Source organism: Grus americana, chromosome 1 (genome assembly GCF_028858705.1).
Source record: "Grus americana isolate bGruAme1 chromosome 1, bGruAme1.mat, whole genome shotgun sequence".
NCBI lineage: Eukaryota > Metazoa > Chordata > Aves > Gruiformes > Gruidae > Grus > Grus americana.
The window spans coordinates 201,891,595-201,905,353 of record NC_072852.1 but is presented as its reverse complement, the minus strand read 5'-3'; the positions used below and the strand labels follow the sequence as shown (position 1 = coordinate 201,905,353).

General features: G+C 44.9%; 1 protein-coding gene across 3 annotated transcripts in view; it reads left to right on the top strand.

Moving 5' to 3' along the window:
* Nucleotides 1-10,229: 10,229 nt before the first annotated feature.
* Nucleotides 10,230-13,759, top strand: part of ELMOD1 (ELMO domain containing 1) — a 47,799-nt gene continuing 44,269 nt past the window's right edge. The window contains exon 1 of one of the 3 annotated variants that reach the window (XM_054829049.1): nt 10,230-10,430. The gene's annotated coding sequence lies outside the window, so the exon portion shown is untranslated. Of the gene's footprint in view, nt 10,431-10,458; nt 10,613-13,759 lie in introns of those variants that run through there. The other 2 variants (XM_054829033.1, XM_054829041.1) reach the window with 2 other exon arrangements.

Below are 13,759 nucleotides of genomic sequence, written 5' to 3'. Positions count from 1 at the left end.
AAATACTAGCAAACAAAAATCTTTTATTCTCAAGAGACTTAAAATATCAAGTAATATCGGTATGCTTTCTGATTTCTAAGCTTTAGGCTACACTCTCTTCATGCCTACAAGCTTTTTTTCCACAACCATAAGACTTTGTAGTACTTTTTTTTTTCTCCCCTTTCTTTTCCTTTAATAAAAGCTGAATTTTTCCTGAAATCTCTGGACTCAGAGAACTTTAAGAAATCCATTAAATAGCATAAATCTCGTGATAAAATTGTAAGGTTTGGCAACACTGGTTTTGTGGCACAAATGTGTGATTATTGGCAGGTTCACCTCCATCGTTGCAAGGTACGATCCTCTTTTGGGGCAAGTTTCTTTAGTATGACAACACATTTTTTTTCTGAGCAGAGATTTCAGTTCCGTATTGGGGCAGCTACAGATCTTGTCATCCGAAGAACCTAACTGGTCAGTGAATGTTTAGGATTGGGCAGAGGTTAGCTGAATTGAGCGCTTCTGCTATGCCATGAGATTGCATTAATGAAATGCAAGCCTGTGTTATCAGAGGTGGGGAGGAACAGGTTTAACTTCTGTTGTCAGACACCCTGCAAAGGTGTGCCTACATTGCTGGGTCACCATTAGTATCTGGGAACTAGGAGCACAATTCTGTAGGCTTCAATAAACAGGAAATTTTTGATCCTTTCCTGGAGAGTCCTCAGAAAATTCCTGTGAACTTTCAGGCACAAGGCAGAAACTACTGTAATTATGATGTGCATACTGCAAGTCTGAAGACCTTTCATTATTGGTACTGCCAGTCCAAAGCTTCAGCTCTTGCAAGGTTCCTGCAACACATGCACACAGATGCCAATAAACAGAGAGGTTCCTCATTTGATTAAGAAAGAATCTAAGAGATGTAAATACCCTAGGCACAATCACTGGAAAGCGTAATATCCATGAAGATCAACTAAAATCTCCCAGTGCATCTTCTGTCAGCTTTTTCTGCTCACATTAAACCTCTCAATGAATGGTCCCCAGCCTTCAAAGTCCCACATGCACCAATACTAAGCAAATCATACATTGCAGGCAATTATTCTGCCCTCAGTTTTAATTTTCTAAATTTTCTCTGACCATAAGCAATCTTGGAGACTTAGGGCTTTAAATCTTTCCAAAGCTGTGCAGACTTTGAAGAAGAGACCGTAATCCTCTGCTGATCAGGAACTGGTGCTTTCACTGCCCAGGTGACTCTTTCTCTGCAATTCAGGCAAAGTCTAGGGAAGGTCTTGTCCCAGTCCAATACACTTCCCAGGGTGTCAGAAAAGTAATACGAAGTACTGAAAGAACCATACAAAATATTGATTTCCCTCCAAATCACTGAACCCATCAACACATAGTTTTGTTTAACCTTGAAAGCAATGTTGTTAGAAAGATTCAAAAATATTTCTGTTTTATTCGGCACAAAGGTTGAAAATTATCATCTCTTCTTCCAAGCCTGCATGTACTTTACATTCTTTTCTTGCTCTTTATGCCTGGTTTCCATGATGATATAGGAAATACTATTTTTTTAATTACTTATTGAATTATATTATTCTCTTCTGCCCCTACAGTCAAAATCTTACACTAACCTGACAAAACCCAGTTGTGTCACAAGCAATTAGGATTTAGTAGGCATTCGGAAAGCAATTCAACTCTACACAGGGATCCTGCCTGATATCTACAGTAGGCAGGCAGTCTGCTTTCCTGCATATCCTTGGAAACCACCATTTCTAACAGTTACAACTTCAGGGCATAAATGTATCATAAGGACAACCATGGAATATCAGGCAGTGAATTTGTCTACTTCATCAATCACTACATTTTTAAGGATACAGTGCTTGGAGCCCAGACACAATCTGCAAACTAATTTTTAAAGGCATCGTATTCTTTACCTACAGAGAACTAAATGTTACATTTCCATCATGAGATCCTCAGTTCCTCCAGTGAGACTGCAGAGAATATTGCAATGTGTTCCTTAGACTGGGACTCTATCCTTTCATCCCCTTTCAGGCATCATCTCAGGAGGTCTCATTAGCTTTGCTCGTGCTGTAGATTCACCTTAATTTGGAAGAAGAATAGCTGTGCAACCATAAGTTAAAATTTTCTACATGAAAACATGGTCAGTTACTTGGATCACCCCACTTGCTGCTCTTGTAATCCAGTTTTCATTGACTTTTTTAGATCTGTATGCACACTCAACACATCTGAAAAATAGAAGTTGTAAGTTTTTCAACTCAACAGGTAAAAAAAAAAGATGCATCCAAACTTAGCAGAATTTTTTTACAAACACCACTTCCCTGTGACTCAGTTTGCCAATCTGTATGACATTTACATAAATACTTACCCAACTCGCCAAGCGTTGTGAATCTTCATGAATCATTGTTTGTGTTACACTTTGTAATCCTTGAATGAAACGTAGCACATGCATTCAGAGTATGGAACTGATTAATGGCAGAGGATAAATGAAAAGAATAGATAAATGATCACAGCACTTTTTTTTCCCCTTGTTCAAAATTGATTTCAAAGAAATTTTCTATTACAAATGCAAATCTTTCTTTTTCACACAGACATAATATGGTTGGTACACATCTTAGTGAAGAAGATTAGGACACAGTCTGATGTTCATCAGCATATTCAAGTTTGTTCACTTTTATTAAGATAAAAAGCAGGTGGTGTTAGCATACAGTATTTGAAATTCATGTCTACATCACTTTATTCTTTCTGTATAGAAATATCAAACGGAATTATTTAAATTAAAAGATTATAACATTAAATGCTCTTAATTCATACGTAGACAAAGTCCTTTCTGGCAAAATTCTCTGCTGCAAGAGATGGGTAAACTAAATGAGCATACTGGCTGCTTCACTTAGCTGACATCTCTCTAAAGGCTATATGAGTAAGCCTGACACATTTTATCTCTGATGTTATCATCATCTACATGCTTTTGTTATTCTCTCCCGTGTTAAACTTTACGGCATCTTCAGTCAAAGGAATACGAGTGAAACGAAGTGTGGCACTGTAAATAAACAAAATAACTAGGAGAGAGGTTTAAGAGATGATCATAAAGGTTGTGTGCAGACTGCTTTACTTGCTATAATATCACTGCACAAGAGCCATGTAATACACCATTTCAGGACCAATTCTGTATTTGATGCTTGTCCTGAGCTAGGCACAAAGAATTACCAGCTATTCAATATTTCAAAGTAGAGTGTTGACACAGATTTGAAGCATCACAATGATTACTAAGTCATTGTGATACTTGAAATAGATACTCGGACATAGCAAGAAAATAGGTTTTAATTTGGGGAACCAGATTTTTTAAGCAAACAATTATAGAAGTTAGAGATTGGAAATATATTTTGTCACCCCATCCTTCTCTTCACCGCAGCAGGATGGTTCTTTATAACACAGTTCTATAGTGTTCTGCAGCAAAATTGTAGGAATGCTTTTTGTGGGGGAGGCTATCCATAGGGAAGTCCCCATACACCTGTCAGTTACACAGGACACTGTCCTAGCAATGGAATCAGCACCTACTTGAATTTGGATGGAGACCAAAGAGGGGAATCCATGACTGAATCACATAATTCAGGATCACACTTACTACCTGAGCACTGCTTGGAATGGGGAGGAATGAACTACAAACCCCAGATCCCACCCAGTAAATTCCAGCATGGATATATATGATTATATAGAATAAAAACAAATGGCTCTTACATATGTTGTACACTATCAGACATAAAACAGAGATGCTAACTCATGCTAGCACATGAGTATCTTCAGATGAAATGCTCCAAAAGTGCAGTAATTCTTACATATAAACAAATCTACAGATGTTTAGCACTCTGTTTCTAGATTCTCATGGATTCCCAAGAGGGCCTGTTTCCAAATCTTTTATATCTTTTTAATTTATTAGAAGTAAACTATAAAGTTCTAGGCAGATATATGAAAGTTTCTGGCTATGCTGACATAGCAGTAAGAACTGTATTGGGAGCATGTGTCCAGCTGCATATATAGGACAGTCCAGCAGCTGGAAATCTATTTACTATAGACACCTTTCACTACAGAGCTCACTATAGTTAGTATATGTCTCATGCGATTCCTGCTCCCACTGGCAGCCGCCAAGACTCCAGATTCCTCCCCTGCAATGATCCTTACTGAAGTGTTTTTTTCAGCAAGTAACTTACACCCCAAATGCATAGAATCATAGAATGGTTTGAGTTGGAAAGGATCTTAAGTTCATCTACTTCCAACCCCCCTGCTATGGGCGGGGACACCCTCCACTAGACTACGTTGCCCAAAGCCCCATCCAACCTGGCCTTGAACAATTCCAGGGAGGGGGCATCCACAGCTGCTCTGGGCAACCTGTTCCAGTGCCTCACCACCCTCACAGTGAGGAATTTCTTCCTAACATCTAATCTAAACCTAACCCCCTTCAGCTTAAGGCCATTACCCCTTGTCCTGTCACTCCATGCCCTTGTAAACAGTCCCTCTCCAGCTTTCCTTTAGGCCCCTTCAGGTACTGGAAGGCTGCTATAAGGTCTCCCTGGAACCTTCTCTTCTCCAGGCTGAACAAGCCCAACTCTCTCAGCCTGTCCTCACAGGAGAGGTGCTCCAGCCCTCTGATCATCTTCATGGCCTCCTCTGGACTCACTCCAACAGGTCCATGTCCTTATCTTAAAGCTGGGACATTTTCTTTGGCTGCACAAAAACACAGCAGCAAGGGCATGTGAGCGAAACCACTTAAAAGCACAAACTCAGGCTCCGAGTGATGGGTGCTGTGGCCAGTGGGCTGCTCCCCACTGGGTACCTGCTGGCTCTGGGTGTCCTGCTGCAAGTCTAGCACTTTCGGACAAAAGTTACCCCTTGTCCTATCACTCCATGCCCCTGATAAATGCTCCCTCCCCATCTTTCCTTTAGGCCCCTTTTAAGTACTGGGAGGCTGCTACAAGGTCTCTCTGGAGCCTTCTCTTCTCCAGGCTAAACAACCCCAATTCTCTCAGCCCGTCCTCATGGGGGAGGTGCTCCATGTGTGCAGAGTGGTGACAAGCTGTACTCAGACAAATGTTCTCCTTCCATCTGCACCTTTACCTGAGCATCCTGTTCACTTTGTCCCTATACTACCTCCCAGAAGACATAACTGGATGTTTGCTTGATGGTATCCTACACCTAAGGTAATCTGAGCTTGATTCTTCTGTGAACAAAAGTTGTAGCTACCATCAGATTCTTTTGTCATCAGCTTGCTACTGGCTTTGGAAAGGCTCCATTTCACCTCATACTAGTGGTTGGTCATTTTTTACAGAGGTCTAACACCAAATACCATGCAGTTTCATATAAACATAAGGGTTTCCAAACAACAAGAGGTGAGATGCCTTGTCCTATGGAGTGAGAGCAATTAGCTGTTTAAACTGAAATCAGACTTCACATGTTCCAGTAGGCGAGAGTACTAGGAGAAAGGTAGAGCTTTTTTATGCAAAACATTTCCCCATAGCATAAAAGTTTGATCAGCTCCATCAGAGTAATAAAGAAACACAGCAGCTGGTCTTGCAGTATTTAATCCTCTACTGTTCCTTTGATATCACAAGAATCATTATACTTAGCAATATGCTGCCATTACAGCAATTTTCTTTTAAAAGCATGGCACTGGCATCAGTTGCCTAATGTATTATGGTGTCTTAAATCACACTTGGGTTAATAGAGCCAGAAGATCAAACACTAAGAAATAAAAAAGAAAACCTTTTAGCTGATCCACAGGTCACAGTGAACAACAGGGGTGTGGTTTATCACACCCTGATAATGCCCAGCTGACAAAAGGGTCCCCTGATGCCCAGGGCACCATGAGGAAGATTGAAAGTAACCTGAGAAGGTTTTAATTTATGCTGAGAGTAGCCTGACTCATCCTGAATAAAACCTAAACAAACTGATAATCAGGACTATAGATTTTAAAAACTGAGGTAACAAAGTTCCTTATGTAAATGGGGAGTGGGTGCGGTTTTATTCTTTCCTTACTACAATTTTTAAGACTGCTGGGAGTAGTAGGATTGTTAGGTAAAATATATTCTTTCTCTTGTCTGTTTTAAATAAAAGAATACAACCATGGCTAAAGTATTTCTGCTACCATCTGTATTGTCACAAAATGAAAAATGTTATTTGTTAAAAAGAAAGCAAACTAATATTATACAAGCGTTAACTAAAATGGAACTCCTTATGGTGCATTTAATAATGCTTGGGTGGCACATCTGAGAAAAGTGCTGGATGGTGTCAAAACACATTAGGTTCTTCACAAGGGCATAGCACGTGTACTCTTTATCAATCTTCTCTTTATCAGTAAATTGTGCAACAAGAGCTTCTATCTAAAATAAGGGACTTGAGCTTTTGATTTTTCACCAATATCTGAGCTAGGTATGTTGCTGTCTGGTTTTTTTGCTGCTTCTGTCACCTTCTTTCCGATGCTAAATTAATCATGCAGGTGACCTCGCTGCTTTTTATTATGCACAGCAGGCTGTGTGAGCTATTGCTGGACAAGTGTGACATGGCTCAACTAGTGGGGTCCTGTAATATGTTTTTCACTACCACTTCGAAGTACAGGCTATATTTCTGCTGTTATGCACAATTTCTTTAATTTGCCATAAATTAAAAATAATTATGCTGTTAGAAGGAAAGTACAGCATAGTAAAATGTTCTGTAACTGCTTATAAGCAAAAGAGCTGGGGGCTTTTTAACCCAGGCCCTTGTTAGCTTTAAAATCCTGTTTTGCCTCAGCTTTCCATGATGCTGAACACATAGGAGGCATAATAATCCAGGTAACTTCCATCCCAAGACACCGAGTGAATGGGTGCATCAAACTGCAATCTGATGACAAGGGATTTGTAAAAATCCAGTCAAGTCTGAAATGGCACTGCATGACTACAGTGTAGCTGTGTACTGCTACGTGATTCCAGAGAACCGGCAAGAGGCCATCTGGAAACTCCAAACCTGTTGGTCTGATTCCCTAAATTTGCCATAACAGTAAGGGGACTGGAGTCAATGAGCCTTTCTAGCTTACTGTGTTGGGTTTGCGTGGCAAGGTTTTGGTAGCGGGGGGACTACAGGGGTGGCTTCTGTGAGAAGCTGCTAGAAGCTCCCCCTGTGTCTGACAGAGCCAATGCCAGCCGGCTCTAAGACGGGCCCGCCGCTGGCCAAGGCCAAGCCAATCAGCGCCTCTGTGATAACATATTTAAGAAGAAGAAAAACACTTAGAGAGAGCTTTTGCAGCCGGAGAGAGGAGTGAGAAGATGTAAGAAACTCTGCAGACACCAAGGTCAGTGCAGAAGGAGGGGCAGGAGGAGCTCCAGGCGCCGGAGCAAAGATCCCCCTGCAGCCCGTGGTGAAGACCGTGGTGAAGCAGGCTGTCCCCCTGCAGCCCATGGAGGAAGGATGAGGGGGTGTAGCGATTCCACCTGCAGCCCGTGGAGGACCCCACGCCGGAGCAGGTGGAGGCACCTGAAGGAGGCTGCGGCCCGTGGGAAGCCCACGCTGGAGCAAGTTCCAGGCCGGACCAGTGGACCCGTGCAGAGGGGAGCCCACGCCAGGGCAGGTTTGCTGGCAGGACTTGTGACCCCGTGGGGGACCCCACGCTGGAGCAGTTTGCTCCTGAAGGTCTGCACCCCGTGAGAGGGACTCCATGCTGGAGCAGGGGAACGATGAGAGGAGTCCTCCCCCTGAGGACGAAGAAGCGGCAGAAACACCGTGTGATGAACTGACCGTAACCCCCATTCCCCGTCCCCCTGTGCCGCTGAGTGGGGGGAAGGTTGAAGCCAGGAGTGAAGTTGAGCCCGGGAAGATGGGAGGGGTGGGGGGAGGTGTTTTAAGAGCTGATTTTATTTCTCATTCTTCTACTCTGTTTTGCCTAGTAATAAATTAGATGAATTCCCTCTCTAAGTTTGGTCTGTTTTGCTCGTGCCGATAATTAGTGAGTGATCTCTCCCTGTCCTTATCTCGACCTACAAGCATTTTGTGATGCCTTTTCTCCCCTGTTTAGTGAAGGAGGGGAGTGAGAGAGCGGCTCTGGTGGGCACCTGGCCTCTAGCCAGGGTCAACCCACCACAGTCTTTTGGATCTTTGAAATACCCTTTCCGGAGGTAATCTATGCCCAGGATGCACGGAGCCTCTGGCCCAGTCACAATGAGGTGCTTTTGCCACTCATTCCCAGTTAGGCTTACTTCAGCCTCCAACAGAGTCAACTGTTGGGATCCCCCCGTCACACCAGAAATAGATATCGGTTCCACCCCTTCATAGTTTGATGGCAGTAAGGTACACTGTGCACCAGTGTCCACTAGGGCTTTGTACTCTTGTGGGTCCGATGTGCCAGGCCATCGGATCCACACAGTCCAATAAACCCTATTGTCCCTTTCCTCCACCTGGCTGGAGGCAGGGCCCCTCTAATCCTGCTCATCATAGTCACTATTCACCTCTTGCAAAAAGGACTTAGAAGTCCCTTCAAGAGGATCATAAGTACGATCGGTCCTTTCACTTGATCTGGGGGGCTGCCGGGTGGAAACTGGAGCGGCATCCTTTCTGGAAGAGTCCCTTTTTACAGCTGTCTTGCCTTGTAGCTCATGTACTCGTGCCCGCAGGGTTTAAGTTCCTCTACGTTTGTGGACAAGAGTATGGCATCTGGGAAGGTAAGGCTACTTCTGCAGCATGGATCTGGCTTTTCATGCTCATGATGGATCTTGCTTAATTATGAATAAATTGTCTCAAAGCTCTGGTCCCAACTTATTTGGGGAAGCATAAGTGAGCTCTGCTCCTGAGGCCCCTGAAAAGTTCTCCAGTACTGGCTTTACTCTGTTCAGAGATGTAATGACCTGCAGTGGCTCCTCCAACCTAGTGCTAGAGCAGTTCCTGGCAGGCTCAGGAACTGAGAGCAAGGATCTCGGGGGGTGGGGTGGTGGTTTAATTCATTGGGATATAGTAATGAGAAAAACCACCATAATGCAGGAGATGGGAGAAAGAACTACTTTTCTAGGTGCATCAGTGCACGAAATGAAGCTTGAAAACTTACTTCAATGTGCAAAACATGAGGCAAATGAGAGTTGAGGTAATAAAGCTGCAGTCTGATACCCATAATTTAGTGGATTCCTTTGAGCATTGGACCTTGGTTGCTAACGGACAGCATGGCCATAGCAGAGGATGCTGAGACCCGTCCCTGCCATTCAATCGGTTCTGCAGATCGCCAGCGTTGGCCAGCCAGGTGCAACAGGTATGCTAGTGTCAAGAAGTGGGAGAGGGACTACGTAGCTCTACCTAGGAAGGGGATTAAGTAGCAGTCTGCTTTGCCTTGAGTGTAAGACATGAACAGCATTTCCTAGTCGTTAAATGTTTAACCTGGTGACCCTAGTGTTTTCACTGTACTTCTTGAATGTGGCAGTTGATTATGGGATCAAAATGACTGAAAAAGGAGATTTAGAAGAAATTAAACCATGTCCTTTTAACAGACATGCAGAAAGCTATTTTCAGGTTAGGCATAGAAAACACTTTGAAAAAGAGGTTAATTAGCATTTTCAAAGGACGTCTGAAAACCCAAGACTATTGGACGATGTGGAGATGCCAATGCGGCCTGACAGCCTTCTTACAGCTTCAAAGGAACGTCTGGGCAGATGCATGCAGCAGTAAGGATGAACAGAAACCCAGACTGTTTGCCTACCGGCAGTAGTTATAGCACTGGGCAACTTTAAATGATTCTGTGGATGCTTCAGACAACAGTCATTATTCACTTGGAGGGGAGAGCCAGATAAGTAGACCGGCATGCCTGTGATCCTGATGGGCAGATTTTAAACTTTGAAGATCAAAAGCCTTCAGGATACACTGCTGCGGAAGAAGAGGTGCTGATCTCCTTGACAGGTGGGTGGGATGGGAGATGGAGGCAGGATGCTGACTCGCTGGATACTACCCTAGCTAGCTGGGACCTTAACCGTACCCCTGTGGCCGGACTCCCATCAGGTGCAGACAGGCAGGTATCGCCTTTCTTTGCCGAGTGCGCGGAGGAAAGGTCTCGGAAATCCAGCTTCATTTTGGGACAGGGGAAGGTCAAAAAGGGAGGAGAGGCGCATCCTGCACCGGGGACCGCTGGCAGCCGGCGCGCAGGCAGCCAACGCGCCCACGGCGGCTCCCTGCGCGCCGGCTGCCAGCGGTCCCCGGTCCCTTCCCCTCCCCGCGGGGCGGGCTCGGGCCCCGCCGCAGCCTCCCCCCGCGCTCGCCGGTAGGCGGCACCGCCACCCTCCTTCCTCCTCCTTCCTCCTCCTCCTCCTCACCTTCGCCGGGCGCCGCGTCGGGTGACCCAGATCGCGGCGGCGGTAGCGCCGCACCCGCCGGGTGAGGAAGGACGGCCCGGGACGGCGGCTGCGCTGCGCCGCGCCATGGGGATGTAGCGGCGCGGAGCGGTGAGTGCACGGCGGCGGCGGCGGGCCCTGCCGGTGGCCCCGCGGGTCGCCTAGCGACGGGAGGCGGCTCCGGGCATCACATCGTAGCCCCCTGCGCTGCCCTGCCCTCTCTCTCCGCCCGGCGGTGGGAGGGAAGTTTTGCCCCTTTGAATGCGGGACTCTCCCTAGGAAGACCTTGCGGCGTAAGGAAACTGGGGGGGATGCCGGCTGGTTTGCGTGTTTGGGTTTTTGGTTGTTGTCGTTGATTTTCTAAATTTTTTAATTTATTTATTTTATTTTTTTTAACGCCCCCCATCCTTTATAATTCGCGAAGGGACGGCTGGAGGAGGCCGGCGCTGGGCGGCAGCCAGGCGCACGGCGCTGCGGCTCCGCAGTGTGCTCCGCGCCCTGCCCGGCTGCCCGCCCTGCGCAGGGGGCCGCCGACCTGGCTTGCCCCGCCGCCGCGGTGCGCAGCTGCCCTGAGGTCGGTGGACCTCAGTTACACCGAGATGTGGACATGATAATGATGATTTCTTTTTTTTTTTTAATTTTTTTTTTTCGTCATGGCACTCTCTTCTTCCCTACCTCCCTTTCATCCCTCCTCATGGTCATTGTCTGTTGAAGTTACACTTGCTTCTGAGTTAACTCTAGGATTGATGTCTGTGGTCTTTTATGTTTCTCTTTGCCCTCACCGTTTCTGCTTTTCTTACCATTTCCATGAAAATGACTAAAAGACAGTAGCTAAAGTGTATGTCAGAATGGGGGCGGGGGGGGGGGGAAACGACACCTTTGTCCCAATTCAGTCAACTCAACAGTCAGATCACAACAAGCTGGTGTTTATGACAAAGGCGTTTGAAACAAAGGAGCCATTTTAGAAACTGAAAGAAATTTATTTTGTGGCTTGCATGCTTTAGTAAATCCAGGTTTTCATTCTTCTCTCCTCTCGCTATCCTAATTTATCCTAAAATGAAGTAGAATAGAAGAAATGGCATCTCTTAAATCCTACATCATCCCTGTGCACTACAGCAAGCTTACCATTTGCCTTCTGTTTCAAACATTTTGTTATGCATTTTTAAAGAACATTATTTTGTACTGGTAGATCCTTGAATAGTTGAAGCAGTTGAGTGTGCTTGTGATAAGAACATCTCGTCTCCCTAAAACGAGAACAGCAAAAGACTCGTTATGTGCAGTAATTTGGTAGGTGTTGCATACTTAGGTCTATTTAGAATTTTTAGCAAAGCGCAAGTACAGAAAAGACTTACTGATTCTTAGGAAAGTGTAGTGACTTTCTTAAAAAATGTGGACCACTGTGTTTCCAAACTGAACAGGTGGAATTATATCCAGAAATATCTTTTTACTTGTAAAATTATCATAATTTGCATATGATTTTAAGCAGTATTTCAGCTAAAACTAATGCAAAACCACATTGCTATAGCAATTGACTTATCACCAAGCCTAATAGATGCTCGGAGATGGGAAGCCTATGATTTTCAGGAGTTAAATCATGTGACAGCATCAGATGCTGTATGTATCACTCTAGGCGGAAAACCAGCAGAAAATACTTCCAGGAAAGCACTAATCAATGGAAAATGATGTAACAGACTACATTTGTTAACTTTCCTGCCAGTTCACTGATACACAGTAACACATGTTCTGCCAGTGTAAAACCTGCTAGGGCTAAGCACGTCACCAAAGTGTCTATGAATCCTGTGCCTGCTCGGCTCTTGAGGCAGGGCTTTATTAGCCACGGGGCAGCATCACATTAGCTGCGCTGACTCTTGTGAACCCAAGAATTTCCTCTGATTCAACATCTTTCTGTCACTCTTGTCGGGGAATTACAGCCCGTTGAGCTAAGCTATACTTAGGAGGGGAAACTTCAGGGCTACTTGTGTTAGGTGGTTATTTTGTTATCTATCATCTCCCCTGCGCAAACAGAGTCTTGCTGCTGCTTGCAGTGATGAAGCAGAGAAAACGCTGTTGCACAAATGCTGGTGTGTGTAGGGCTCCAAACTGCTGCTAGTATTTAAATCATCTTGTATTTAAAACTGTCCAGAGAACCTGTACTTACAGTTAAGCTGTGATCAGCTATAACCAACGTTAACAAAAATACTGTTTAGTTGTACAGACAGGGCATAAGTGCTATACAGAGCCAGGCAAGCTTTATTTTTCCCAAGGGGTCATTTGAAGTGTTAGCAGAAAATTGCAAGAAGAGCAAGCTTGGGCTGCCTGGAGATCAAATCTTATTGGATTTAATGTCCTCTGGCTCATGAGACTCAAATTTATTTATTTTTTATTAACATCTGCTCAGCCTTCTTGATTGGAAAGCTTGTTTTATTTGACATTCCTTTGAAATCTTTTTCTCAGTGATGAAGGCCAAAAGACTGCATAAAATATGTTACCCTCCTTGAATGCAAGCTTTGAGGAGGAAGTAAGAAGAGTAAACTCCAGGGTAGAGTTTACTGGAATACTGGGAAGGAAGCCAGGTGGTGAGATTCCAGGCAGGAAAGAAGGATAAATTAAGGAAAAATAAAATGAAAAATGAGACTGATGTAAAAAGATGTGGAGAATGGTTGGGGTAGTGCAGGACTGAGGCTACGGTACAGGCTTAGCATCCTCAGCATCCGCGTAACGTGATATGAGCTCAGCCACATAACTGAGCTCGAGTGTGGAGCTGTACTGCACCGCAGGATTTGCTAAGCCTGAGCCCGAGGTGGAAACGCTGCAAACGCTGCTCGTTCCTGCCAGGCGGTGGAAAGAGTCGTCTGACAGCAGAGGCTGCGGGAGCAGCTTCCTGAGTCACTTCTCAGTGGTACGTGGGACTGCGTGAGCACTCTGCCTCTTCAAGGCAAAGCAAGCATTTTAGTGGTAAACGGACCTGTTTCACTTTGTCTTGAAACAAATTATGGATATGTTTACACTAACGGTTTGGCTCGCCTCCAGCTTGAGTATCTGACACATCCTCTGGTGACCTTCTCCAGTTGCCTTGTGCTGGTTCAGGTCTCAGAGCAGTGTCGCTACAAGAGACCTGAACTCTCCCAATGAAACTAAACCAGGAGTCCTGCACTGGGAACACTTCCAGTCAATTACTGAGTCTTGTGTGAAAGATAGTGGTTTCTTAAAAGTACCTCTCAGCTGTAATTGAGTGAGCAGTTCTCATCCACTTTAACTTAAAACCAGTGAAGAGCCTCACACCAAGTTTGTTAGCTTCAAAGCCTTCTGGCAGTTTGTTCTGGAGTGCTATGTCCCCCTCTCCTGCAAAATGGGAGCAAACACTTGTCAGCCGAGAGGCCCTTCAAGATAGTTTCCAGCACTTACAGTGGATATAGTACCTGAGTGGAACCAAGTGGTTG